A 26,733-nucleotide genomic window follows, 5' to 3' on the forward strand; every position below is an offset into this window, starting at 1 on the left:
ACAATTATTTTACATCCATGTCTTGATTTAAATAAATGTTCAAGAAAATTGATCCTCTAATGTAAAGGAAGAGAACATTTGGATAATTAATTGCCTTTCTTTCTATCTGTGTATCATTGTATTATTTTCTTTCTACCTTTTAAATTTAGGGTCACAACATTTATATTCTGTTCTTTAGCTATAATTATGCTTTTCAGGGTTTTCTATTATATTACTTCTAAAAATTAAACATTGATAAGTAGCATTTACACTATTATGATTTTATAAATATTATTCATTATAAAAACTAATTAATATAGTTGGAGCAACTACCATTTTCTTTCTTCTGAAAATTTCTCCAAAATTTTGTATTTTCTTATTTTTCTGTTTCATAGTTTTATTAATTTATTTACTTGTTTCTTCTATATGTATTTTCTATGAATTTAGTGTAATTTTTAAGAGTGTAGTTGTTATATGTAATGAGTCTGCTGGTTTGAAAGAGAATTTCTCATTTATATACATTGGTTAGTTTTCTCAAAAACTCAGTGATTCAGGTGTAAAAAAGTAGAAACTTAGACTGTCATATTACTTATATAATATTTCCTGTTTTTTCTTTATAATTCTAGTACTCTCATCAGTTATACCCTGGTTGTTAAGAAATAAGATGATTATGTAATCGGAAATGAATTCATTTAATCTGTTTTTACCAGATACACACACACACACACACACACACACACACACACACATATATAAAATTCAAAAACCTACAAGATATCTAATTTGTCAAGATATTTGTTGCTAAATTCTTGGCATTAGGTCTAATGTTTCTAACAAAGTCTTTAGATTTTGTCAACTTTTTTTTGTTATCTGATATAGACATTTACTATATCTCTGTTACTTCCCTCAACTTGTTTTCATCAATTCCTAAAGTCTTTAACATTTTCTCACAGAAGAGAGAACCAGAGAGTAAGAAAGTTAAAGAGTGAGAGGGCAATGGAGGGAAAGAATAAGAAAAAGCTGGGTGAATAGATAGGTAGATAGTTACTAGACATGGATCTGTGTGTCCAGTGGTCACCACATCTTCACCACACTTCTAAACTTCAATATGGCTTTATTTATCTATTCATTTTTAACTATTTTATTTTATTTTTATTTTTGGCCGCCCCTGTGGTATGACAAAATTCATGGGCCCAGGGAATGAACCCCAGCCCCAGGAGTGACAATGCCAAATCCTTTACTGCTAGACCACCAGGGAACTCCTCAGTATGGGTTTAATGTGAGAGCTGGTGGCACCCTCCAAGAGTCTGGTAGAGATCTGTTGGGATTTTGATTTAATCTCACACAGAGATGGAGACCTACCTGTCTTTTGAAGGCATCAGGGTCTTCATTTGTCTGTGAGTCATTGCCCCTTGTTAGAAGCAGGAAGCTGTTATTGGATGAAAGTATGAATATGCTCGGTGGTGGGGGTGGGGGAGGACACTGAGTAGCAGGGGATCGTCTCAGGCAGTTATTTAGCATTGTCTCTATTTGCTGGGTTATGATGGAGCACTGGCTTTCTGTTAGATTTCACAAGTATAAGCCTCCCAGGAGGAGGAATGCATGAGACAGGAAGACTAGCTTTTCTTCTTCCCACTGCCTCACCGTGAGGTCCCAGTGATAACAATCAGGATGCAGCCTTGTACTGCATTTTTACACCCAGAATCAGCCTGATCATGTCCTTTCAGTTTTGAATGGATGTAAAAGAATTACATTTAAACAAATAACAGTATCCATAAAAAGAAACAAAAACAACAAAATGGGAAGGAGGCAAGATGGCAGAAGAGGAGGGGGACATGCAGGTTAAATGACTCACACAGAACAGCAACAGCAATTGCTGGCAAAAGAACCTAAACTCCAATAACGGCAAGAATCTCGTGACATTACTAGGTAAAACAAGAGAAAAGAGGAGAGTGAGAAAAGGTGAATCCCAACTGGGTGGGCACTCCCGAAAGGGAACTGTGGAAGAGAAAGGGATCCCACACCCTGGAAAGTCACCGACTTAACGAAAGATCAGCTGAACCTGAGGAATCTCCAGATGCAGAGAAGAGTGCAGCAGTAAGTTGGAGTTCTGAAAATCAGAGCGAGAACCGAACAGATCATCTGAACTACTGGCACAGTCACCAAAAATTGAGATGCTTGGGTGGGGGTGGGAACCGAGATCTCAGCTCGGGAGGTTAGTCCCTGGGAAAGGGCTGGGGTGGGTGGAGCGGAGACTGCTTGGGAGATCTAGGAACTGGTCTGTAAAGTTTGAAGGGACAGAGACTGCCTGGGAGACTAGAAAGCAGAGCATTGTGGGAGGAGGGAGCAATACACTAAGGGCAGGGAAGTGGAAAGCCACATCAGCAGGAACCTGGGAGAAGAGCTGGGTCTGCACCAGTGTTGGGGAGAGGAGAGAAGAAGGGGTGGACCACCATAGAATACTCCCCAGGACACAGAAGGCTCCCTGGCCCGCCAGTTATCAGAAAGCTGTGCTTCCCAGTGTATCCCCCCATCCCACCCCTTGCACATACACAGGACCTGGGGCTGCCTGCCATCCGGGAGGGCTGGCCTCAACAATTGCTGGAAGCCTTCCACCGCAGGGGCTATCCCCGCCCTGGTCTGCTTGCCCTCTGGAGGGGCTACACCCCTCGGAGTAGCACCAAACACTGCCAGCCCCCAGGAAAAGGCCTGCAGGCTAGAAAAGCTAGAACAAGCTTGGCCGGGCCATGAAAAGCTCTGCCTACATTCTCAGGCAGTCTTTCCGAGTTGAGGTGCCCTGAGGAAGAGCCTCTTGGGTTTGCAGCAGCCCAGCTAGCCACTCCAGCCCTCGAGGGGTGCTGCACTCCCGTGGAACAGCTGTCCAGCACCGCCAGCCCCCTGCAAGGACTCCCACAGCCCAGAAAAGCTAGAACAAGCTTGGCTGGACCATGAAAAGATCTGCCTACATTCTCAGGCAGTTCTTCTGAGTTGGGCTGCCCTGAGGAAGAGCCTCTTGGGTTCTCAGTGGCCCAGATAGCTTCTACAGCCCTCAGGGGGTGCTGCACTCAGGTGGAACAGCTGCCCAGAACCGCCAGCCCCCTGCAAGAGCCCCACAGCCCAAAAACACCAAAGCAAGCTCTGCCTGGCCAAGTGAAATCTGCTTCCATGGCGGTGCAGACTTTCCAGTCCTGTCTGCCCTCAGGAAGACCTTCTTTGCTTCAGAGTGACCCTGTCAGCCCCGCCCACCCTCTGGAAAAGCCACACTGCCTCAAAGAAGACTGACCAACAACACCAGCCCTCAGGAAACATTCCACGGCAGTGACAAGGCAAACACTGCCCGATCACAGAGAGTACAACTCCCTCAGGAGAAAGAAAACAACAAACAAGATGAAGAAGCTGAGAAACCACCCCCAGTTAAACCAACAGGAGAACTCACCTAAAACAGTCAACAATGAAACAGATCTCTGCAATCTGACAGACCAGGAGTTCAAAAGAGAAATAGTGAAAATACTGAAAGAATTAAGAGAAGATATGAACAGTAATGCAGACACCCTCAGAAAGGACCTAAAAAATATAAGGAGGAGCCAAGAAAAACTAGAAAATTCATTTGCAGAGATACAGACTGAGCTAAGGGCAGTAAAAACCACAGTGAATAATGCAGAAGAACGAATTAGTGATGTGGAAGATAGAATAATGGAAATCACCCAATCAGGTCAGCAGACAGAAAACCAAATGAAAAAAACATGAAAGCAATATAAGAGACCTATGGGATAATATAAATCAGGCCAATCTATGCATAATAGGAATTCCAGAAGGAGTAGAAAAAGATAATGGGATGGAAAATACATTTGAAGAAATTATCGCTGGAAACTTCCCAAATCTAAAGGATACCGAGTTCAAGATACAGGAAGCACAGAGGGCCCCAAACAAGTTGAACCCAAATAGACCCACACCAAGACACATTATAATAAAAATGGCAAAAATTAGTGATGAAGAGAGGATCCTAACGGCAGCAAGAGAAAAGCAGAATGTTACCTACAAGGGAACCCCCATAAGATTATCAGCTGATTTCTCCACAGAAACACTACAGACCAGGAGGGAATGTCAAGAGATTTAAAGTGCTCAAAGGAAAAAATATGCAACCTAGAATACTCTATCCAGCAAGAATATCATTTAAAATAGAAGGAAATATAAATTTTTTTCCAACAAACAAAAGCTAACAGAATACAGCAATACAAAACCCAGGCTCAAAGAAATACTGAAAGGTCTTATCTAAACCAAAAAGAAAGGAAGGAAAGAAAGGGAAGAAAAAAGAAAAAAAAAAAAAAAGAAGAAGAGGAAGACTAGGATTGAGGAAACCACAATCAGAGAGCAGTCACTCAAATAAGCCAGCATACAGATTTAATCATGAACATGCTTCAAACAAAATAAAATTAAAAAGAAAAAAGAGTCATCAAAATCATAAAATGTGGGCAAGGGATGTTAGGAAATAAATAGACCCTTTTTTTGTTTGTTTGTTTCTCTTCTTAATTTTAGTATAGCAATGAAGAGTTTGAACCTACAGGACCGTCAGGTTAAAACACACAATTATAGGAAGGGGTTAACATGCTTAAAAACAGAGCAACCACAAATCAAAACCAAATGTTACATTCACAGAAAATGAAAAGAAAAACACTCAAGCAGAAAATAACCGGAGACCATACAACCAAAAAAAGAAAGGAAGAATGGAGAACCATAGAATTAACTGGAAGACGAGGTTCAAAATAGCAATAAATAATCATCTATCAATTATCACCTTAAATGTCAATGGACTGAACACTCCAATCAAAAGACACAGAGTGGCTGAGTGGATAAAAAGGCAAAAACCTTCAGTATGCTGCCTACAAGAAACTCACCTTAGGACAAAGATACATATAGATTGAAAGTGAAAGGGTGGGGAAAAATATTTCACGCCAATAGACATGACAGAAAAGCAGGAGTCGCAACACTCATATCAGACAAAATAGACTTTAAAACAAAGACATAAAGAAAGACAAAGAAGGACACTATTTAATGATTAAGGGATCCATCCAAGGAGAGGATGTTACTATCGTCAACATATATGCCCCAAATACAGGAGCACCCAGATACATACAACAAATATTAACAGACATAAAGGGAGAAATCAATGGGAATACAATCATAGTAGGAGACTTTAATACCCCACTCACACCAATGGACAGATCCTCTAGACAGAAAACCAATAAAGCAACAGAGATCCTAAAGGAAACAATAGAAAAGTTAGACTTAATTGACATCCTCAGGACACTACATCTAAAAAAATCAGAGTACACATTCTTCTCAAATGCGCATCAAACATTCTAAGAATCGACTACATATTGGGACACAAAGCTAACCTCAACAAATTTAGGAGCATAGAAGTTATTTCAAGTATCTTCTCTGACCACAATGGTATGAAACTAGAAATCAACCACAGGAAAAGAAATGAGAAAAGAACCTACATGGAGACTAAACAACATGCTACTAAAAAACCAATAGGTCAATGAGGAAATCAAGAAGGAAATTAAAAACTACCTTGAAACAAATTATAATGAAGACACAACCTCTCAAAATCTATGTGATGCTGCAAAAGCAGTGCTCGAGGGAAATTTATAGCATTACAGGCCTTCCTCAAAAAAGAAGATCCCAAATTGACAACTTAACCTTCCACCTAAATGAATTAGAAAAAGCAGAACAAAAAGACCTGAAGTCAGCAGAAGGAAGGAAATTATAAAGATCAAAGAAGAAATCAATAAAACTAAGAGCTGGGTTCTTGGAAAAGGTAAATGAAATTGACAAACCCCTGGCCAGACTCACTAAAAAGAGGAGAGAAAGAACTCAAACAAAATTATAAATGCAAAAGAAGAAACCACAACGGATACTTCAGCAACACAAAAAAACCATAAGAGAATACTATGAACAGCTGTATGACAACAAATTTGAAATCTGGAAGAAATGGACAATTTTCTAGAATCTTACAGCCTGCCAAAACTGAATCAAGAAGAAACAGAAAAACTGAACAGACCAATCACTAGAAATGAAATTGAATATGTCATAAAAACACTCCCTACAAATAAAAGTCCAGGACCAGATGGCTTCACAGGCCATTTCCATCAAACATATAAAGAGGATCTGGTACCCACCTTCCTTAAACTCTTTCAAAAGGTTGAAGAAGAAGGAATACTCCCAAAGACATTCTATGATGCCACCATCACCCTAATTCCAAAACCAGACAAAGATAACACCAAAAAAGAAAACTATCGGCCAATATCTTTGATGAAAATAGATGCAAAAATTCTCAACAAAATCTTAGCCAACCGAATCCAACAACATTTCGAAAAGATAATACTCCATGACCAGGTAGGGTTCATCCCAGGTTCACAAGGATGGTTCAGCATACGCAAATCAATCAACGTCATACACCACAGTTAACAAAAGAAAATTCAAAAACCATATGATCATCTCAATAGATGCAGAAAAAGCATTTGACAAAGTCCAACATCCATTCATGATCCAGACCCTGGCAAAAGTGGGTATAGAGGGAACATTCCTGAACATAATCAAAGCCATTTATGAGAAACCCACAGCACATATGATACCAATGGAGAAAAACTGAAAGCCTTCTCACTCAAATCTGGAACAAGACAGGGATGCCACTCTCACCACTGCTCTTCAACATAGTTTTGGAAGTCTTAGCCACAGCAATCAGACAAAAAGAAATAAAAGGCATCCAAATAGGAAGAGAAGAGATAAAACTCACTGTATGCAGATGACATGACACTATACATAGAAAACCCTACAGACTCAATCCAGAAACTACTTGAACTGATTAATAAATTTAGCAAAGTGGCAGGATATAAGATTAACATTCAGAAGTCAGTTGCATTTCTATATACCAACAATGAAATATCAGAAAAGGAATACAAAAACACCATACCTTTCAAAATTGCACCTCAAAAAATCAAATACCTCGGAATACACCTGACCAAGGAGGTAAAGGATTTATATGCTGAGAACTATAAAACATTAATCAAGGAAATTAAAGAAGATGTAAAGAAATGGAAAGATATTCCATGTTCATGCATTGGAAAAATCAATATTGTAAAAATGGCCATACTACCCAAAGCAATCTACAGAATCAATGCAATCCCTATCAAATTACCCATGACATTTTTCGCAGAACTAGAACAAACAATCCAAAAGTTTATATGGAACCACAAAAGACCCAGAATTGCCAAAGCAATCCTGAGGAACAGAAACCAAGCAGGGGGCATAACTTTCCCAGACTTCAAGAAATACTACAAAGCCACAGTCATCAAAACAGTGGTACTGGTATCGAAACAGACAGACAGACCAATGGAACAGAATAGAGAACCCAGAAATAAACGAAGACACCTATGGTCAATTAATCTGTGACAACGGAGGCAAGAACATTAAGTGGGAAAAAGACAGTCTTTTCAGCAAATATTGTAGGGAAACCTGGACAGCTGCATGCAAAGCAGTGAAACCAGAACACACCCTCACACCATGCACAAAAATAAACTCAAAATGGCTGAAAGACTTAAATATATGACAGGACACCATCAAATTCCTAGAAGAAACATAGGCAAAACATTCTCTGACATCAACCTCATGAATATTTTCTCAGGTCAGTCTCCCAAAGCAACAGAAATTGGAGCAAAAATAAACCAATGGGACCTAATCGAACTGACAAGCTTTTGCACAGCAAAGGAAACCCAAAAGAAAACCAAAAGACAACTTCCAGAATGGGAGAAAATAGTTTCCAATGATGCAACCGACAAGGGCTTAATCTCTAGAATATATAAGCAACTTATATAACTTAACAGCAAAAATGCCAACAACCCAATGGAAAAATGGGCAAAAGACCTGAATAGACATTTCTCCAAGGAAGATATACAGATGGCCAGCAAACAATGAAAAAATGCTCAACATCGCTGATTATAAGAGAAATGCAAATCAAAACTACCATGAGATACACCTCACACCAGTCAGAATGGCCATCATCAATAAGTCCACAAATAACAAGTGCTGGAGGAGAAAAGGGAACCCTCCTGCACTGTTGGTGGGAATGTCAACTGGTACAGCCACTATGGAGAACAGTTTGGAGATACCTTAGAAATCTATACATAGAACTTCCATATGACCCCATAATCCCCCTCTTGGGCATATATCTGGACAAAACCCCACTTAAAAGAGACCCATGCACCAGCATCTTCATTGCAGCACTATTCACAATAGCCAGGACATGGAAACAACCCACATGTCAACCAACAGACGATTGGATTAGGAAGATGTGGTGTAGATACACAATGGAATATTACTCAGCCATTAAAAAGAATGACATAATGCCATTTGTAGCAACATGGATGGAACTAGAGAATCTCATACTGAGTAAAGTAAGTCAGAAAGACAAAGACAAATATCATATGATATCACTTATAACTGGAATCTAATATCCAGTACAAATGAACATCTCCTCAGAAAAGAAAATCATGGACTTGGAGAATAGACTTGTGGCTGCCTGATGGGAGGGGGAGGGAGTGGGAGGGATCAGGAGCTTGGGGTTATCGCATGCAACTTCAAATGGATTTACAATGAGATCCTGCTGAGTAGCATTGAGAACTATGTCTAGATACTCATGTTGCAACAGAACAAAGGGTGGGGAAAAAATGTATACATGTAAGGATAACTTGATCCCCATACTGTACAGCGGGAAAAAATTGAAATAAAAAAAAAAAAAAGGTACCAAAATTTAAAAGTATGAAGAGGAAGCAGTCAATAGTATACTGATAAATAATGGGAAAAACTGAATTATCATATTTGCATTTATAAGAATTACCACTCTAACCAATAATTGGGATAGCACCAGGATATCCTCAGAGATCTGAGCCTCATCTCTAGAGACTGTTCAAAGAATTGTTATTGCATTTACGTAAAATTATTCAAAGGGTACATTTAGTGCTGAATGTTTTCAAAATTTTTTTCTTTTTGTGGTCACATCTCGTGCATTTTGAGGTTCCATAGGCTAGTGGTCAAATCACAGCTACAGCTATCGGCCTACACCACAGCCAAGGCAACAAGGGATCTAACCCATTATCTGTGACCTATGCCACAGTTTGGAGCAATGCCAAATCCTTAACCCACTGAAGGAAGCTAAGGATCAACCCACATCCTCACAGACACAATGTCTTGTTCTTAACCCACTGAGACACAATGGGAACTCCCATTTTTTCAAAATTATCATATACTGGAGATTTTTTTCAAACTGACACAGTAACATTATTTCCTTGGAAACTCTAAATTTCTTCAAATAGTTTAACTCATAATAATTTATTTAACTTAGATCAAAGAATTTAAACCAGTTATTCAAAGGTAGAAGGTTGCATGGAGAGAGATACTTCAGTCATGAAAACAAAGGTCAGATATCAAATTGGAATTAAGTTTATAGAAAGAGTATTTTAATGGTGACCTTCATTCTGGGGCATCTTGAAAATTTTCATGTTATTGAAGTGTTTCTATGGAAGATAAATGAAAAAATAAGTTCAGAGAGTTATGTTCCTGACTCCCTGATTTAACATCTTCCAGTAACAAAATAAATTTATAACAAACTCTATAAAGCAAAATCTTCTGGCTTCTTTTACCTAATATAATTCTCTAACAACTATATTACAACCAGGGTTTTTATCCAATGTAAATGAGCCATTTTACAAAGAAGCTAACATTGTTTGGTGATATTCACATGAATCTATTTTATTCTATTCCTCTTTCTGGGAAAATACTGCAAAATAAAATATTAAATGAAAGAATCACTGAAACCACTTTAAAAATTGCAAATGAGTATACTATTATTTGAGTAACTATCACTATTTGCATTGTACCTCTTCTTAAAATTCCACCCATGCTGCTGAATATGTCAAATACAGACATCTATAAAATGATCAATTCTAGAGAAAAATGTTTCAACAATAAGTAAGTACTTAAGCCATTTTGCAAATTTGATTGAATTTTGAAGTACTAGTTTGTTTGTATAAAACATAAAAACCTTCTCTAAAAGCAAACTAAATCCTTTATAACAGGAAACATATTTCATCACTCCACAATAGATGTGATGTGGTTTACAAAAATGCATTAAATACTTTGAAAAAGTATTATGAAAATATAAAGGAGTTTAAATGAAGGAACATATAGAGAAAGCCAGACTCTGTCTAGTCACTTATGATGGGACACTTAATGTGAGAAAAAATAATGTATACATGTATGTGTAACTGGGTCACCATGCTGTACAGTAGGAAAATATATATATAAATAAATAAATTATTAAAAAAATACAAATACCATTTTAAAAAAAAGCCAGTAAGCCTAAGAATAAGGTTAGTACATAAGAATCCATGGTATTACGCCCTTTATGGTTTGCTGGAGATAGGCTAGCCATTTGATTAAGCTTCATGACTCCTTGATCTTTCCTTTCTTTTTAGTAACATCTGAGGACATCGCCTCCAGACTCTAATTAATCTGGAAAACATGTTACCTGAAACAGCTATACCAGTTCAACATAACTTAATTGCTAACTTCAACTCTTACATTCTGAGTTACTTTAGCATGAAAGGAATAAAACCAATAACTGTTTCGTGTTTTAGAAGTATTTACACATTTTCAGGTAGCATAGAATGATGTTAGAACTATTATAAATATTTGAAGTTAAAATTGTAAATATATCCCATTTTCTGGCCTGCTTTTTTTTTTTCTCTTTGGTTACAAAAAGCAAACCAAACAAAAGTAAACAAGGAAAAAGTGGGTAGATTTTGAAAATAAAATGTCATGTGTGACTATTACCAAGCATATATTGAGTAGTACCTGCTTTCTATATTCTCCTTCAATCCAAAAATGGAAATGCCATCTTCAGAATACATTTAAAAAATTTTAATAATAAATTATCCTCTTAATGTTATATTCCTTATTCAATTAATGAATACTAGGTTCTAAAATGTGTTTTCTTAGTATTCAGATTGGAGGAAAACAAATGAAGGGTGAAGAATCAGATATGTAAAGTCAGTATTATGTGACAATTCAAAATGGGTGCAGAATTGATCCACCTTCTCCTCTTAGGTTTCTCACAAACTGAAAATGAACACTAGGATAGACTGTTGAATAAAACACAACATCAGTGCTATTAATACACCATACAAAAGTACAACAGCACTCAAAATACAACAGTTGCCTGTTAGATGGAGATTGGGGAATGAAGTTTGGATTCCACAAAAAAAAAATGACACTTTCTTCTATTTACCCCCTCAAACAGCCATCCACCAAATCCTTTGGGGTCTCAAGTATATAACCCTCTTGTTATGGAAACTGCATTGAAATTTCAGACATACCTGAACAGCTGTGTGGTCCTTTGGAGTCTCAAGTATATAACTCTCTTGTTATAGAAACTGGATAGAATTTTCAGACGTACCTGAACAGCTATGTGGATGGTTGTAGCAGCTAATAAATGTAGCAGAGAAGAAAACATAGGAGAGGAAAAGAGGCCTGTCAGAATCCCAGCAGGCTTCAAAGAAGCAGATGGAAGAATTCTGGTAAACCTGGAGAGTAAAAAAGAGTCCAAGCTCTTTAGCTATTTAGCCCTTTCTGCTATTAGATGAATTACGAAACAGTTTACAACAACATGGATGGCCCTAGAAAATATTGTTTAGTGAAATCAATCAGACAAAGACAAATACTCTATCATTTTATATGTAGCATCTAAAAAATAAATTATCCTTGTGAACCTGTGATGAATCCCGCCTGATCTTGGTGTGTGATATTTTTTTATATGTTGTTGCATTTGGTTAGCTAAAATTTCATTGAGAATTTTTGCATAAATATTCATCAAAGATACAGGTTTTTTTGGTGGTATCTTTGATTTCTGGAATTAGGATGATGGTGGTGTCATGGGAAGGTCTTTGGGGATGTTCCTTCTTCTTCAACCCTTTGAAAAAATTCAAGGAGGATGGGTATAATTTCCTCTTTGTATGTTTGGTCAAATTCACCTCTGAAGCTATCTGGTCCTGGACGTTTATTTGTAGGGAGTGTTTTTTATACATATTCAATTTCATTTCTAGTCATAAAAGGCATCCAAATGGGAAAAGAAGAGGTAAATCTGTCACTGTATGCAGATAACATGATACTATATATAGAAAACCCTAAGAACTCAACCCCAAAACTACTTTCATCAAAGTAGCAGGATATAAGATTAACATTCAGAAATCAGTCGCATTTCTGTATACTAACAATGAAATATTAGAAAAGCAATACAAAATACGATACCTTTTAAAATTGCACCCCCAAAAAACAAATACCTTGGAATATACCTTCCAAGGAGGTGAAAGACTTTTATGCTGAGAACTATAAAACATTAATGAAGGAAATCAAAGAAGATACAAAGAAATGGAAAGATATCCAATGCTCCTGGACCAGAAAAATTAATATTGTAAAAAGGCCATACTGCTAAAGCAATCTACAGATTCAATGCAATCCCTATCAAATTACCCATGACATTTTTCACAGAACTAAACAAACAATCCAAACATTTATAAGGAACCACAAAAGACCCAGAATTGCCAAAGCAATCCTGAGGAACAAAAACCAAGCAGGGGGCATAACTCTCCCAGACTTCAGGAAATATTCAGGAAATATTACAAATCCACAGTCATAAAGACAGTGTGGTACTGGTACCAAAACAGACATACAGACCAATGGAACAGAATAGAGAACCCAGAAAAAAAGCCCAGACACCTGCAGTCAATTACTCTTTGACAAAGGAGGCAAGAACATAAAATAAGAAAAAGTCTTTTCAGCAAATAATGCTAGGAAACCTGGACAGCTGCATGCAAATCAATGAAACCAGAACACACCCTCACACCATGCACAAAAATAAACTCAAAACGTCTGAAAGACTTAAATATAAGACAAGACACCATAAAACTCCTGGAAGAGAACATAGGCAAAACATTCTCTGACATCAACCTTACGAATGTTTTCTCAGATCATTCTCCCAAAATGACAGAAATAAGAGCAAAATAAACCAATGGGACCTAATCAAACTGACAAGCTTTTGCACAGCAAAGGAATCCAAAATGAAAACAAAAAGACAACTTCCAGAATGGGAGAAAATTGTGCCAAATGATGCTGACAAGGGCCTAATCTCTGGAATATACAAGCAACTTATACAACTCAACAGCAAAAAAGCCCATCACCCAATGGAAAAATGGGCAAAAGACCCAAATAGACTGTTCTCCAAGGAAAAGATACAGATGGCTAACAAGCACATGAAAAAATTCTCAACATCCCTGATTATTAGAGAAATGCAAATCAAAACTACCATGAGATACCACCTCACACCAGTCAGAATGGCCATCATTAATAAGTCCACAAATAACAAATGCTGGAGGGGGTGTGGAAAAAAGAGAACACTCCTGAACTGTTGGTGGGAATGTAAGCTGGTACAACCACTATGGAGAACAGTATGAGGTACCTTAGAAAACTATACGTAGAACTACTGTATGGCCCAGCAATCCCACTCTTGGGCATATATCCAGACAAAACTTTCCTTAAAATAGACACATGCACCTGCATGTTCATTGAAAAACCATTCACAATAGCAAGGACATGGAAACAACCCAAATGTCCACTGATAGATGATTGGATTTGGAAGATGTGGTATATATACACAATGGAATACTACTCAGCCATAAAAAAGAATGACATAATGCCATGTGCAGCAACATGGATGGAACTAGAGACTCTCATCCTGAGTAAAGTAAGTCAGAAAGACAAAGACAAATACCATATGATATCACTTCTATCTGGAATCTAATATATGGCACAAATGAACCTTTCCAAAGAAAAGAAAATCATGGACTTGGAGAACAGACTTATGGCTGCCAAGGGGAAGGGAGAGGGGGTGGGATGGATTGGGAGCTTGGGGTTAATACATGCAGACTATTGCCTTTGGAATGGGTTAGCAAAGAGATCCTGCTGTGTAGCCCTGGGAACTTTGTCTAGTCACTTATGATGGAGCCTGATAATGGGAGAAAAAAGAATGTGTACATGTATGTGTAACTGGGTCACCATGCTGTATAGTAGAAAATAGAACACTGCAAACCAGCTATAATGGAAAAAAAAATCAGTATAAAATGAAAAAAAAAAAAGAAAAAAGAAAATTCCAGGCCAGTTTTCACTTAAAACTGCCCAGCACTGGGTTTATCTAAATGTTTCCTTGTGGTGTCCTCTAAACTTTTATTCCTGTAAACTGAAGTTTAAATCTCAAAGCTTGATTGGATGTGGTTAAACATGTTGTGCACAAATATTTCATGAACAATGACCTCCCTTCATTTTTCAGCACAACAGGAGAATCCTGTTGGTGTCCCACTATCAGTGTTATGATTAATCATACTAACATCCAGACCTCTCCATCATAAAGGTTTGATGTTTCAGTTGGAATTTAGTAACTGATGTATGAGGTCTTACCTTGGTACTAAGCAAATATTGTTTCCCCAGAACCTTACCTATTCACTTTAGTGTTTACTGCTAATCCTTCCCTTAAGCTATTGTTCAAAGGCATGTATTCTTCTATATTTATTAGCAAGCATTTTTCTATAAAGTAGTCTTGTCAGTGAGGATAATTTATAGCTTATCCTAAAAGGGAGAAACATTCTTGACATTTTTTCCTTTAACTACCAAGTTCCAGAAAAAGTGTTTAATGATAATCTCTACTGTTGCAAGTAAAGTGCATTGGTTTTGTTTGTTTATTCATTTACATATCGTGGGGGATTTTATTACTTGTTCACCAATGTTATTGTGTCTGCCTGCTCAAGAATTATATATCCCCACCCTGAAACTCATAAGAGACTGTATTAATTGCTTTTGGCCAATTAAGTATGAGCAATGACTATATTTCCCCTCTGTTAAAGTAATTGACAATGCTGTATCAGCTTGGCCCGAGAATAAAGGCAGCATGAGACAGATGATTGGCAATGGATATTTTAGGTAGTTTATTACTGGAGAGTAATCTGGTCCATCCTGGTGGATATAAATACATACTCATCGATATTACTTTTTTAGTTTCACTTTTAATTTCATTGATACATATATTTGATAGATCATACTTCTTAAATTTATGAACAAATGAGTTTACACATTTTTTCTATTAGATGTCAGACAAAAAAGAAGCCAGCGAAGAGCCTGGGATAGCAGGAATTGTAGATAGCATATGAAATGCTACTGAGCGACTGAGGAGAAATAAAATTGAAAAATGATCATAGAGTTTGTATAATGGAAGCATGAATACCTTAAAAAAAAAGCAGTTTTGTTGTGGTAAAAAGTTTTGAGGAGAGAATTGAGAGAGTGGAATGAGGACAGCTGGTACAGGTACTGTTTTTGAGCACTTTTTTTCTATAAAGTTGAGAAGAGATAGCGTATCTAGAGGGAGCCTTGTCAGTGGGGAAGTTTTTTGTTTGCAAAGTTAAATAATGTTTCCAATAGTATTAGTGAATCCACCTGCCAGATATATAAAATTTATCTTTGGTTTTGATTTTTTTTTGCCTTGATAGATGAATAAAAGACAGCATGTGTCAAGTTAATTTATGAAGTACAGTTACCATGGTAGAAAAACAAAAATAAACTTGTCAATGTCAAAAAGAACTAACTCTAAGAAATTTAAAATTAATTAATAATTTCTTATGTCTCATAAAATAGAAACTTTTTGAGTTAATATTATTTAAAACCCTTGTTTGTGATGAAAAACCATGGAGAAAGAAACTGATGGGAAACAGACCCTGCTTCTCACATCATATGCAGGAGAAAGGGATTGAGTTAACTGAACTATACTCATGTAGTATGGCCTTAGTGAATGGCATAATGGCATTTTGCTTTTCAAAGGTATGCTGAAATCTAACTCCATTTTTTCTGGCATTAGATTAGGTTCTGGAGATTTGGAGGTGTCAAGTATAGCCAGATTATTCTGAGTGTGAATGTTTCCATGGCAAATTTTCCCAGGCAAATAACCCTGAGGAACCACGTCTAAACTTCTGAGGATATTCTTTCCTGGAAGTAAGAGAAGGGAATGGATTTATGTTACAGTTTGATCTCTTGTTCCTCAAAGTCCCCATTAAGAGGATTATTTTCTATCTTAATATCCTTATTTGAGTGACAGATATATCAATGTATTTGTGTTTCTTTGTATTCGTATTTGGTGGGTTTACCAATAATATTAATTTCTCTATTTAAAACAAAGGCCTGTGATGTGGCTCAAGATAAGGGTGGTACCCTTTGCTGGCTGTGCCATTCTAATATATGATATTATGCTCTTCAACTTAAGTTTTCCAAGAATCTTCTACCACATAGGAGCATTTTCCAGTGGTTATCAGAAAAATCAATGCCAGATTAATACAACAAAACCCATTGTTTGTATTTTCTTACCATTTTCATTAAACATGGGGGAACAAGAAAATACTTTATTACTTATTCTGTTAGATGGATATTTGAACTGAACATCTTCTAGGACTAAAAGGAAGAATCACAGTGCTCTGTCCCTTCCCACCGAACTCAATCTTTCTCAGGTACTCGGTTTTCCCATCTCCTTGGTCTCCTGACTTCATCCAAATAGTTGGAGTTTTGATGAAATCTCCATAGATAACCCTGGTCCCTCAATGTCATTTCAACTTTAAAATACCCTTTTTTCACTCACTTTTCTCCTTCTCCCTTTCCCTAAAATCCAAGTCCTCAATCACTGATTAGAAGAGTAGCAGGAAAAACAGACTTATACTGATGAAATTAGCTCAGTGTTAATGTTCAATACAGAACTCCTGGTTTTTCTGTTGTTCTTACATGGCTAAATGTCCTCTTTCAGAAACCTGTTCTTCCCTCACAGATTTGAAATACATTAACCAGTAAAACTACCTTCTTATTTATTTTTATTGACTAATATCTTTTCTCAGATTTGCTGAATACCAAACTATTGCATTTTTTAACTTAGCTGTTCATTTAATCTTGTTCAACAATATTTCTTAGAATTTTATTTACCAAGATCAGTCAATTAAGCACTGGGTCAAATTAAAATAGATGAAAACAGAAATGTTTACCACTGTTTGGGAATGGGTGATAAGTACTAATAAGAAAGAAATAAACATTAATGTTTTATTGTTACTCATTTCTTTAGATCTTTATATGTCTGTTTCCTTTCTTCTTTCACTAAGCTGCATGCACCTGTAGATAAATATTGTATCTACATTGTTTCTTTCCCAGAATTGAATACAGTACTTTGCAAATAGCAAACAAACGTTTGTTGAAACATATCTGAGTTGATTACTACTACTTTACATATGTATTAAAAAATCACCTGAAATAGCATATCCCCAAATAAAGGAGGATTTGACATTCAGCTACACTTGTGCATTTCCTATATTTTTTTATCTCCAATATAAAAATGTACACACAAATATATAGCTAAATATAGCACATAAACACCCATGCATAAAACTATATGCATATACATTTATAAAGAGTTTTGCTATTCTAAACCCAGAGTCTCTACTTGAGAGAAGAATTATACTAATTGCCCTTACAAAAATCAAGGAGACTATTTAGTCAGGTAATCTGAAGATATTTAAATATAGGTTATGAGAATTAGAGATGTTGGTATTCTTCTCTAGTACATCTGAAAGTGAAGAAAACAGTGGAAATAAATTTTTGCTTCCATATTTTAAGCTTAATGATAGTTATTAATGTTATTGCCTTTCTCAATCTTTGAAAGAAAAAATTTCTTGAATATGCATCTATAAAGTTCATCTTTACTGAAGAGACCATAAACACACAGAAAAACATATTATGGAATTAACAATAAACAACATGTACTAATTAGCTAACAGTCTTTTAAAAATATCTTTGTACTGTAACTATTCAAACCGTCCAGTAGAAAATAAACTTTCCTGTATATAGTTTAGTTAAACTTTTACATATTTTGAGCATTGATTCTATTTTTTATATTATTCTTCCATAAAATTATAAAATATACCATAAATAATAAAGTAGGTATAAATCTAAAATTTTTTATTCCAGCCTTCCATAAAGGAATTCCCTTTGTTGTACTTCTGTTTGTACAGCTTCTGCTTGAATATTTAAACTTATTACACCAAAAAAACACAAACAATTTTCATATTTAAACTTCTCTAATTTTTAGGAATTCCTCAAATTATGCTAAAATCATCCTCATATAACTGTTACAAGTCCTTTCCTTTAACAGAGGAAATTAAGTTGACACTCACTTTCCCAGAACAATTTCAGAATTCTCCATAAATCTCCTATTTTCCAAGCAAAGATTTTTTGTTCCTCAAAATATGAGTCTTATGATGAGCACTAATTTTAGCTTGTTCCAGTCTCATTGATAAATAAGCCATGAAGATTATTTAATATTTCTAAGAAGAAAAATAAAAAACCAATTTCATAACTGTTTACTGCTAAAGAAAGGGCAAATATCAACTACAATAATTAGACTGTGATTTCCAAGGTGATGCTTTTTTGGTAGCACTTGAGAGTTTCAGAAGAGCCACATGAATTGTTATCACAGAAAACACCTAATATCACTTAGATAAGACATAAAATATGGTTCATGGACAGAGGATGGATAGGTAATGTTAAGATTGTTAGAAATAGAAATATGCTAGGAACCACTAGAGAATTTCTCTTTGTGAGTTAAATTACTAAAAGTTTTACATCTTTACCACAAATGGGACTGCAACATACAGGATGAAGTAAGTCTGTGATGAAGAAGTGTGTGTGTGTGAACTAAGTGGAAAATAAATACCCTAATGGCTGTAAAAAGATTAGAGTATCAATACAACCAAAAGTAACTACTAGTAGTCCATAAAGGAAGGGAAATAAATTACGGCTTCCTAGAGGAAAAGTATGAGGTTTAAATGATTTTAAAGACATTTTATCAGTGAAAGAGTAAATGGGAGTTGCTTATAATATTTTAAAACGTACATGACATAAAAAAATTCGGTAAAAACTAGAGTTGAATAAAAAGTTGTCACAAGAGTTCCCATCATGGTGCAGCGGAAATGAATCCGACTAGGAACCAGGTTTCAGGTTCGATCCCTGGCCTTGCTCAGTGGGTTACAGATCCGGTGTTGCCATGAGCTGTGGCGTGGGTTGCAGATATGGCTCAGATCTGGCATTGCTGTGGCTCTGGCATAGCCCAGTGGCTACAGCTCCAATTAGACCCCTAGCCTGGGAACCTCAGTATGCCATTCATGTGGCCCTAAAAAACAAAAGAGAAAAAAAAAAAGTTGTCACAGATTAGAATGTCTGTCAACAGAAACTGCATATCTAAATCTTCAAGCTGCCCAGTCCTCCTGCACTGTAAGAGTGGCTAAACCTTTGCCTTGGCCTATTTTGCATTTTATACATGAAGTGGGGATGGGGATAATGTTGGTAAGGGAAACTAAGGGAATAGTGAACAAAGTAAATTGAGTTAGAAGAGAGTGAGATAGATGGTGGAGGTTGTAGAGAGGACTATCGGTATCTTCAGGGCATAGGGAACCCTTCCCTGGCTCACCTGCTTATGCAGGAGAACCCAAGTCATGTAATGGATTAAAACACCATTCAGAGAAGAGTAGGCAGAGATGTGAAATTAAGCAGGTGACTCCATCAAAGCCTATTGACTAATACTTGCTAAAATGTGAAAGAGAGCTGCCAGAGAGGACCAGGGACAGATTGTACACCATCACCTCACAACCCGTCCAGAAGCAGCCTTCAGAATGGCCTTTTGGAAATGTCTAAAGTCAAAGATTGACTCACAAATGAAGCCAAGAGTAGACCTGACCATAGAGTCAAGCTGTCAAGACTTGTATCCCTATGACCCTAGGGAAGTAATTGAAACTCTCTGTGCCTCGTCATCTTCATCTTTCAGTGGAGCTAATAATAGTATCTGCCACATATTGTTTTCTAAAAGTGAAATGGGATAATTCATGTAACATGCTTATGGTAGAATAGTGATCAGTAATTGTTGGCTTCCATTATTATATCAGATAAGTTTTGCATTCTTCCATGTGTAACAATTTCCCTTTAACAAATGGAAAAAAATCAATCCTATAAAAATTCATAAAGATAATTAGCATTAGCTTACATTACCAGAGAAGAAACCTGTTTTCTCAGGTTGACCTAATAGAATTCCTGGTATGTTGATTGTATTTCTAGAATATAGCCATTTTTTTTCAAAAATCACTTTTTCCTCTCATTCTTTTTCCTTTTGAATCATCTCTGAAACTTTTCTGAGTAGTGGTCTATGGTTTATATAAAATTAGGCTGTCTTTAAAAATTTCTTATTGCCAGAAAAAAAATTTTTGTTATGTATATGGTGATGCATGGTAACTAGATTTATTGTGGAGCCCACTTCACAGTGTATACAGATGAATATCTCAGTATTATGTTGTATACTTGAACCTATGAATTACATATAATTCTATATAATGTTACATGTTAATTATATCTAAATAAAAATAAATTATAAATAAATAAAACCAGCTTATACTCTAGGTAAAAGGAAAATAAAGTAACCTTATATCTCTTCTGGGAACGGGACAGCTGGAGAGGATTTCAGCTCCGTCAGTGTGAAAATTCCAGAGGGTCAAGGAATCCCTGAGGGCTTTATTAGCTCAGAGTCCTTGTCCATCAAAGTGGCACATCTTCCCAGAATCCCCCAATGCCTATTCTGTAGCCTGTTGATGCGTTTGTCTCCAGTATCTGCTTGACACACTGTCTATTAGAAGTTCACACAATATAATCTTGCAAATTGTTTAATTAGTTAGCTGAGGGAAAGACGAGATGTGATAGCAAGATATAAGGAGAAGGTAAATTAAGAAATTCCAGGAATAAAACTTCAGAGAATGAAGATAGGATGTTCTAAATGATTACTGGATTGAGTCTACAAGTGGGAATGCAAATTAGAGTGATGATGGAAACTGAATGTATTTTTTTTTTTTTTTTTTGGCTGAACCTGCAGCATGTGGACATTCCCAGGCCAGAGATCGAACTCGACCCATAACAGATACTCAAGCCACTGTGGAGATGCTGATCCTTAACCCCCTGAGCCACAGGAGAACTCCAGGAAACTGAACATTTCTTGAAGCTTTGTTTCTATTGCCTTTTGAAATTAAAATGACTGACAGGATAGGTTACTATTAAAATATTTGAGAGGCACAAAATATAGAGATAATTGTCAAAGATACAGTTATATAAATTTCACAGTTGCTATAGCTAAAATGTTTTTTTGCTGAATTTCAAAGAGACTACACCTTGATTGTTCTCACCATAAAAAAGAAAGGATAACCATGTGTTGTGATAGAGGTGATAGCTACACTGTGGTGGTGATCATAATGCAATATATAAATATATCAAATCACCATGTTGTATACCTTCAATTCACACAATGGTTTTTGTTCTTTATTATTGAAGTATAGTTGATTTACAATGTATTAGTTTCAGGTGTACAGTAGAGTGATTCAGTTACATAAAAAGAATATATATATATATATATATGTGTGTGTGTGTGTGTGTGTGTGTGTATTCTTTTTCAGATTCTTTTCCCTTATAGGTTATTACAAAATATTGAGTAAATTTCCCTGTACTCTACAGTAGGTCCTTGTTGGTTATCTATTTTGTATATAGTAACATATATCTGTTAACTGAACCTTTTAATTTATCCCTCTCCCCCTTTCCCATAAGTTTGTTTTCTATGTTAGTGGGTCTGTTTTTGTTTTGTAAAGAATTGTATTTACAAAAACGAATTTTGTTTAGAGTTTGTTATTAAACCCAGGTTTAGCTACTCCCAACAAGACAGGCCAAGCCAGTAAGTCAAGTGATAAGGTATTGAGGTTAGGAAAGCAAGTCTGTTCATAAAAGCCAGCAGAGGAAATGGTGGACTAGTATCTTTGAGAGTCGTCTTAACATCTCTGTGCAGGCAAAGGGCTTTTAAAGGCACTGTGAGGGAGGGGCTGAAGGGTGCGTGATTAGCTCATGCACAATTCTCATGTTGGTTAGCATCAAGGTGAAGTTTCCAGCAGCCCCGGTATTCTGATTTCAAATAGTCTGGTGTCTACATGCTTGCTGGCAGCATTTTTTAATCTGATGGGATCTTCTACCTGTCAAAGCAACTTAGGAATGTGCGTCAGACCTTTATCTCCATCTTTCAGTGAATTGGGAGGTCAGTGACTGCTAAATGGCTGGTACAGTCTAAGTTGTTACCAACAGCTCTTCTTTGTTTTTACATGTGGCATCGGCCACAAGAAATGATTCTGTATAAACCAGAAAATAGAGAGAATGAGACATGGAATAAGAAAAAGATATCAATGAAAAACAATGTCTGATTTGCCATCTGTGACTGACTGTGTGTCTGAAGGTGATTCTGACTGACTGTAGACAATGCTGAGTCCTCCTGGTTAATGTCCTTGACTTGCACACAGTGGCAGACTTAGTAGGACACAATGGCCAGCTGGCGTTTGTGTGGTCTCTCCCTCAGAATGGTTGAAATTCTGTGCAGTAACTGATTACCCTGAATCAAATTTCGGTTGTTAGAAGAATAGTGCATAGGATTTGTTGTAGATATAGCCTGAGAATATATAATTCTGTGACCCCGTTTGAGACAGGAATCCAAAAAAATACAGATATCTTAGCACTAAGACAGCTGTAGGATCTTTTAGACAGCGATCTTAACACTAGAACAATTATAGAAGTGTAGGTTTTAAAAAGACCTTTTCTATCTAGAAAGCCAGTCAAGACTGTGCCTTTTTACATAAGTTTATTTGGATGATCCATATGGAGCATTTTCTGCATGAAATATTAGGAAAGGAAGCCTGTGATGAATAATGCCACAACCCTAGATGTTAAAGATATCTCACTGTATCATTACTGTAAAAAAAGACAAATGGCATATAGGCCATGGTAGAGTTAATAGAAGTTGATTTATAGATGGTGCCCCACCCACCAAGGAACCGTGGCTTTCAGTCAGAAAGGAAACAGTATAAGCAACCTGACTCTCCTCAATGTCCTGAGTTTGTAAAAGTCCAGGGCACATATAGCACATGCTTGGCTCCAGAGACCAATATGAAATGTTTCAGAGATTGAAAAACAAAAAGATTATGGAGTCTTTAGAGGTTTCTCTCAGATTGTGGTTAACAGGCTAAGAGTGCTCTAAAGTAAGTTTCTGATGGAGTAGGAAATGCCAAAAATGTACTCTAAACCCAATCATTTTCATGTCTAAAGTTAATTTTGTTGAGGACATTGGGAAAGACAGAGGCTAAAGAAACCCACTGAAACCTGCAAAATAGAAAAAAGAAACAGGGACTAAAGGCTGCATACCAGATAGCTTCCAGGCTAACTGATTGTACTTTAGTGCATCACCACGTTGCCAGTGGAGATGGAGAAGTGCTACTGTGTGCAGTATGAGGATGCAGAGATATACCACCGATCTTCCTCTAGAGTCATGAGAATTCTTCTCCATGTATTACCAATCCTATTTATAACTCATCCAATTTCTTGCTTAATGTCAAGATCTGTGAAGGTTTTGGTATTTTACCCTACTTTTTACTACAAAGTTAGTATCCCACAGTTTCATGGATACTGGCAGAAGACATGAAACTCCTAGTCAGAAACAAAGAACTTAATCACTCAGAGCAATAGCAGCCCAAATATAATCCATTTCTCATACCAGTTTCCTAAGCACAATTTCCAAAGAGTTGTATGAAGAGAGTCAGGTAACCCCTAAATATTAAGTAGGTTGCATTAAAGGAGAGGAGCTTGGGCTTAGGAATTGAGATCTTTAATAAATGATATCAAGAATGGTTGTTTTTTGCTTTGGGTAGACTCTATCTTCCTAGGCTCTTTACTATGTAAACATCTTAGAAGGGACAGTCTAGAACAGAGGCAGTCAGTGCCTCTCCTTGAAATTTATACAGAAACACAAAAGAGCCATGGAGAGTTATTCCCTATCAATGTTCACCTCTTAGTTTAATACTATCTTGTCTTCTGGCACTTTCCAGTGAGTATGCCAATTTTTTGGTCCCTCTAACCATCAGAGGCTGGGAGCAGACCCACTTAATTTCTTTCATAATGCTTTTTGGTATTAAGGCTACTACCAATAGGAATCCAAGCAATAGGATGAGGCAAACCTGTAGTATTACTCTTAACCATGGTTAAGATCCAGGGTTCTAGATGCAACCAACTGAACAACACCTATAAGCCTTTAGGCTCTATCATAGACAAAGAATGACTTTGCTGCTGTTTTTCTTTATTGCCCTTTCTGCTTGGTCTGAGGTTCTAATACAGGTATAGTAGTACAATCACTTTCTTGTGATTGTTCAGAAACTGCCATGGTTTGCAAGGGCAAATTCTGAGTAATTCCATTATCAATAACAAACTTGGACAATCAACTGAATTTGATCTGAATGTCTTCCAGGGCCAAGATCAATCACTTCAGATAAATTAGGAACAAGTTTTGTACCACCATTTCTAATTGTATGAGTCATACTATAGGGATAACTGTCTACAGGTTGCATATAAATAACAAATTAGTCACTTGTCTGAGAGCATCATGAGTTGCCTCATTTTGGAGAACTTTCTGCAGCTATTTGATATTTATATGATTTACTGATGGTCTTTCCTTCAATACTTGAAGTTGTCTTACAGCCATTCCTAAGGTGCAAGCTACCATGTTTTCAGGGAGGGGGTGGACAAATTAATGCAGGGCTTCTAAACAGAAATATAGTCCTATAGATACACCTAGTTTCCCCAGAAAGAAAGTGTCATTACAAATTTTTGTGTCCCTCATGGGATCTATATCAGTTAAGCATCAGGTTGATAGTGCCTCTGATACAGCTTCCCTTCAAACTGATAAATCTTAGCAGTGCTAGTTCCATCCAAATAAAAATGTTTTTGAGGGATTGTTTAACAGCAATTCTCTCCTTTGTGCCAACGGCAGAGTGGTATTTATCTACTTCATGAAATGACTGAATAATGGAAAGGGGGGATGTGAAAACATCTAAGGTGTTGTCAACTGCCATTGTTTATATGGAAAGCACAGGAACCAGGACCATCCCCTGTTGTTTTCAATAGGCTTTACAGTACGTTTGGCATTCAAATCACGGTCAGAGCCATGCAATAGGAGATGAAAGTCAGTTAAATTTAAAGCACTCCCTATGGAAGTCAGTTAAATTTAAAGCACTCTCTACAGTTTGCAAGCAGTATAGCAGTGTACTTTTCCTCATGAGCAAGGCTCTAATGATTCTGAATACAAAGATTATTAATGTTTCTCCCCTCACTGTATCTCTTAGAGTCTGTCTCAGATGTTCTCTGGGTTCCTAGGTTGTTACTGCCCTGTCTTTGCTGAAAAACTGCTGTGTCCCATTTCAGGAGCTATAGCTTAAGCCTCTTACTAATTATCTCCAACTTGTACCAAAAACTTTCACCCATAGGAGCCAAGTTCAGGAAAGATAAGGATATTTGTATTAAACTTAAAACATCTCTATGCACCCTATTTTGGTTGGCATGGACCGCAATAGACTTGGTGATTAGTGACTATGAATACTGATAGTAACAGTAGTATACTGCTGACAAGCGGTCATTGCTCTTCTGACCTAAGAATATGACAATCTAAGAAAGATATCCAGGTGGTGAATTAGAATAGAATTTTAATCCCTTGAGCCTCATTTTGCCAAGCAACTTCTTAATATATTAACCAGTCCATCGTGGTGATGACATTAGGAAAAGGAAAGGGTAGCATGGTCAGGAATGGGTAAATGAATGCAATAATAGGTCTATGAAACCTATCTTCCTGATCCTGATTATTACGCAGGAAGTGACCAAATGAGATGATCACTTGCTAAGGATGATTGCATGCATTCAATGAGTAAACTCTGGCTAAAATTCGTGGATCAAAAGTTGTTGAGGAAAACAGAATCAGAATAATTTTAAGTTGATTTTTGAGGATTTTCTAATCCTCCATAATACCATACGTCTGTGGATAATGCAGAATATGGAAAATTAATAGAATAACTTGATTATCAGTCTGTTATTGAGTGGCTTTTGTGATAAACAGTATTCCATTACCAGATTATGAGTATTCCTGGTTCAAAAGCCAAAAATATGACCATTTACTTCAAAGGGCACAGTGGTACAGATGGAACTTGAACAGAGACAGTATGATTTGAACGTGTATTAGTGGTGGTGAGTCTGTACTGATGGCTCCAAGAGAGGGTAACCCAAGTAAAGGTTTCTGGAAGTGGACAGGACTCAATGTAATATGATGTTTCTCACCTAAGAAACACAGGCATGGAATGGATTGAGGCAGCAGTGGCAGTAATCTGAGAGCTGAGAATTCAACCATCAGTTTGATTACTGTCAACCTTATGAGTGAATGACCCTTAACATGGGCATTTGTACAAGGTAACCAGATGTTTTAATAAGGAGAAGCTACTTATGTCCACAGTACAGTATCCCAAATAGGGTTGTTTTTAATAAATGTGCAAACATCTAACACATACATTCCTAATATAAATTCAGTTGTAAAATCAACAAAAGCGATATATCGAATTGTCCCAAAAGTCTCCCCCACAGATCCATTTAACTTCTCCTCTACTGTGTACTGTGCCCAAACCCCATTAG

General features: G+C 36.7%; 1 long non-coding RNA gene across 2 annotated transcripts in view; it reads left to right on the plus strand.

Moving 5' to 3' along the window:
• LOC110262158 overlaps window positions 1-26,733 on the plus strand; it is a 272,271-nt gene that overhangs the window by 228,248 nt on the left and 17,290 nt on the right. The window contains exon 4 of one of the 2 annotated variants that reach the window (XR_002346791.1): window positions 10,515-10,763. The exons of the other annotated variant lie outside the window; for it this stretch is intronic. This is a non-coding gene — a long non-coding RNA (uncharacterized LOC110262158). Of the gene's footprint in view, window positions 1-10,514; window positions 10,764-26,733 lie in introns of those variants that run through there. 2 annotated transcript variants of the gene reach the window in all.

The sequence above is a fragment of the Sus scrofa genome, chromosome 8 (genome assembly GCF_000003025.6).
Source record: "Sus scrofa isolate TJ Tabasco breed Duroc chromosome 8, Sscrofa11.1, whole genome shotgun sequence".
Lineage (NCBI taxonomy): Eukaryota > Metazoa > Chordata > Mammalia > Artiodactyla > Suidae > Sus > Sus scrofa.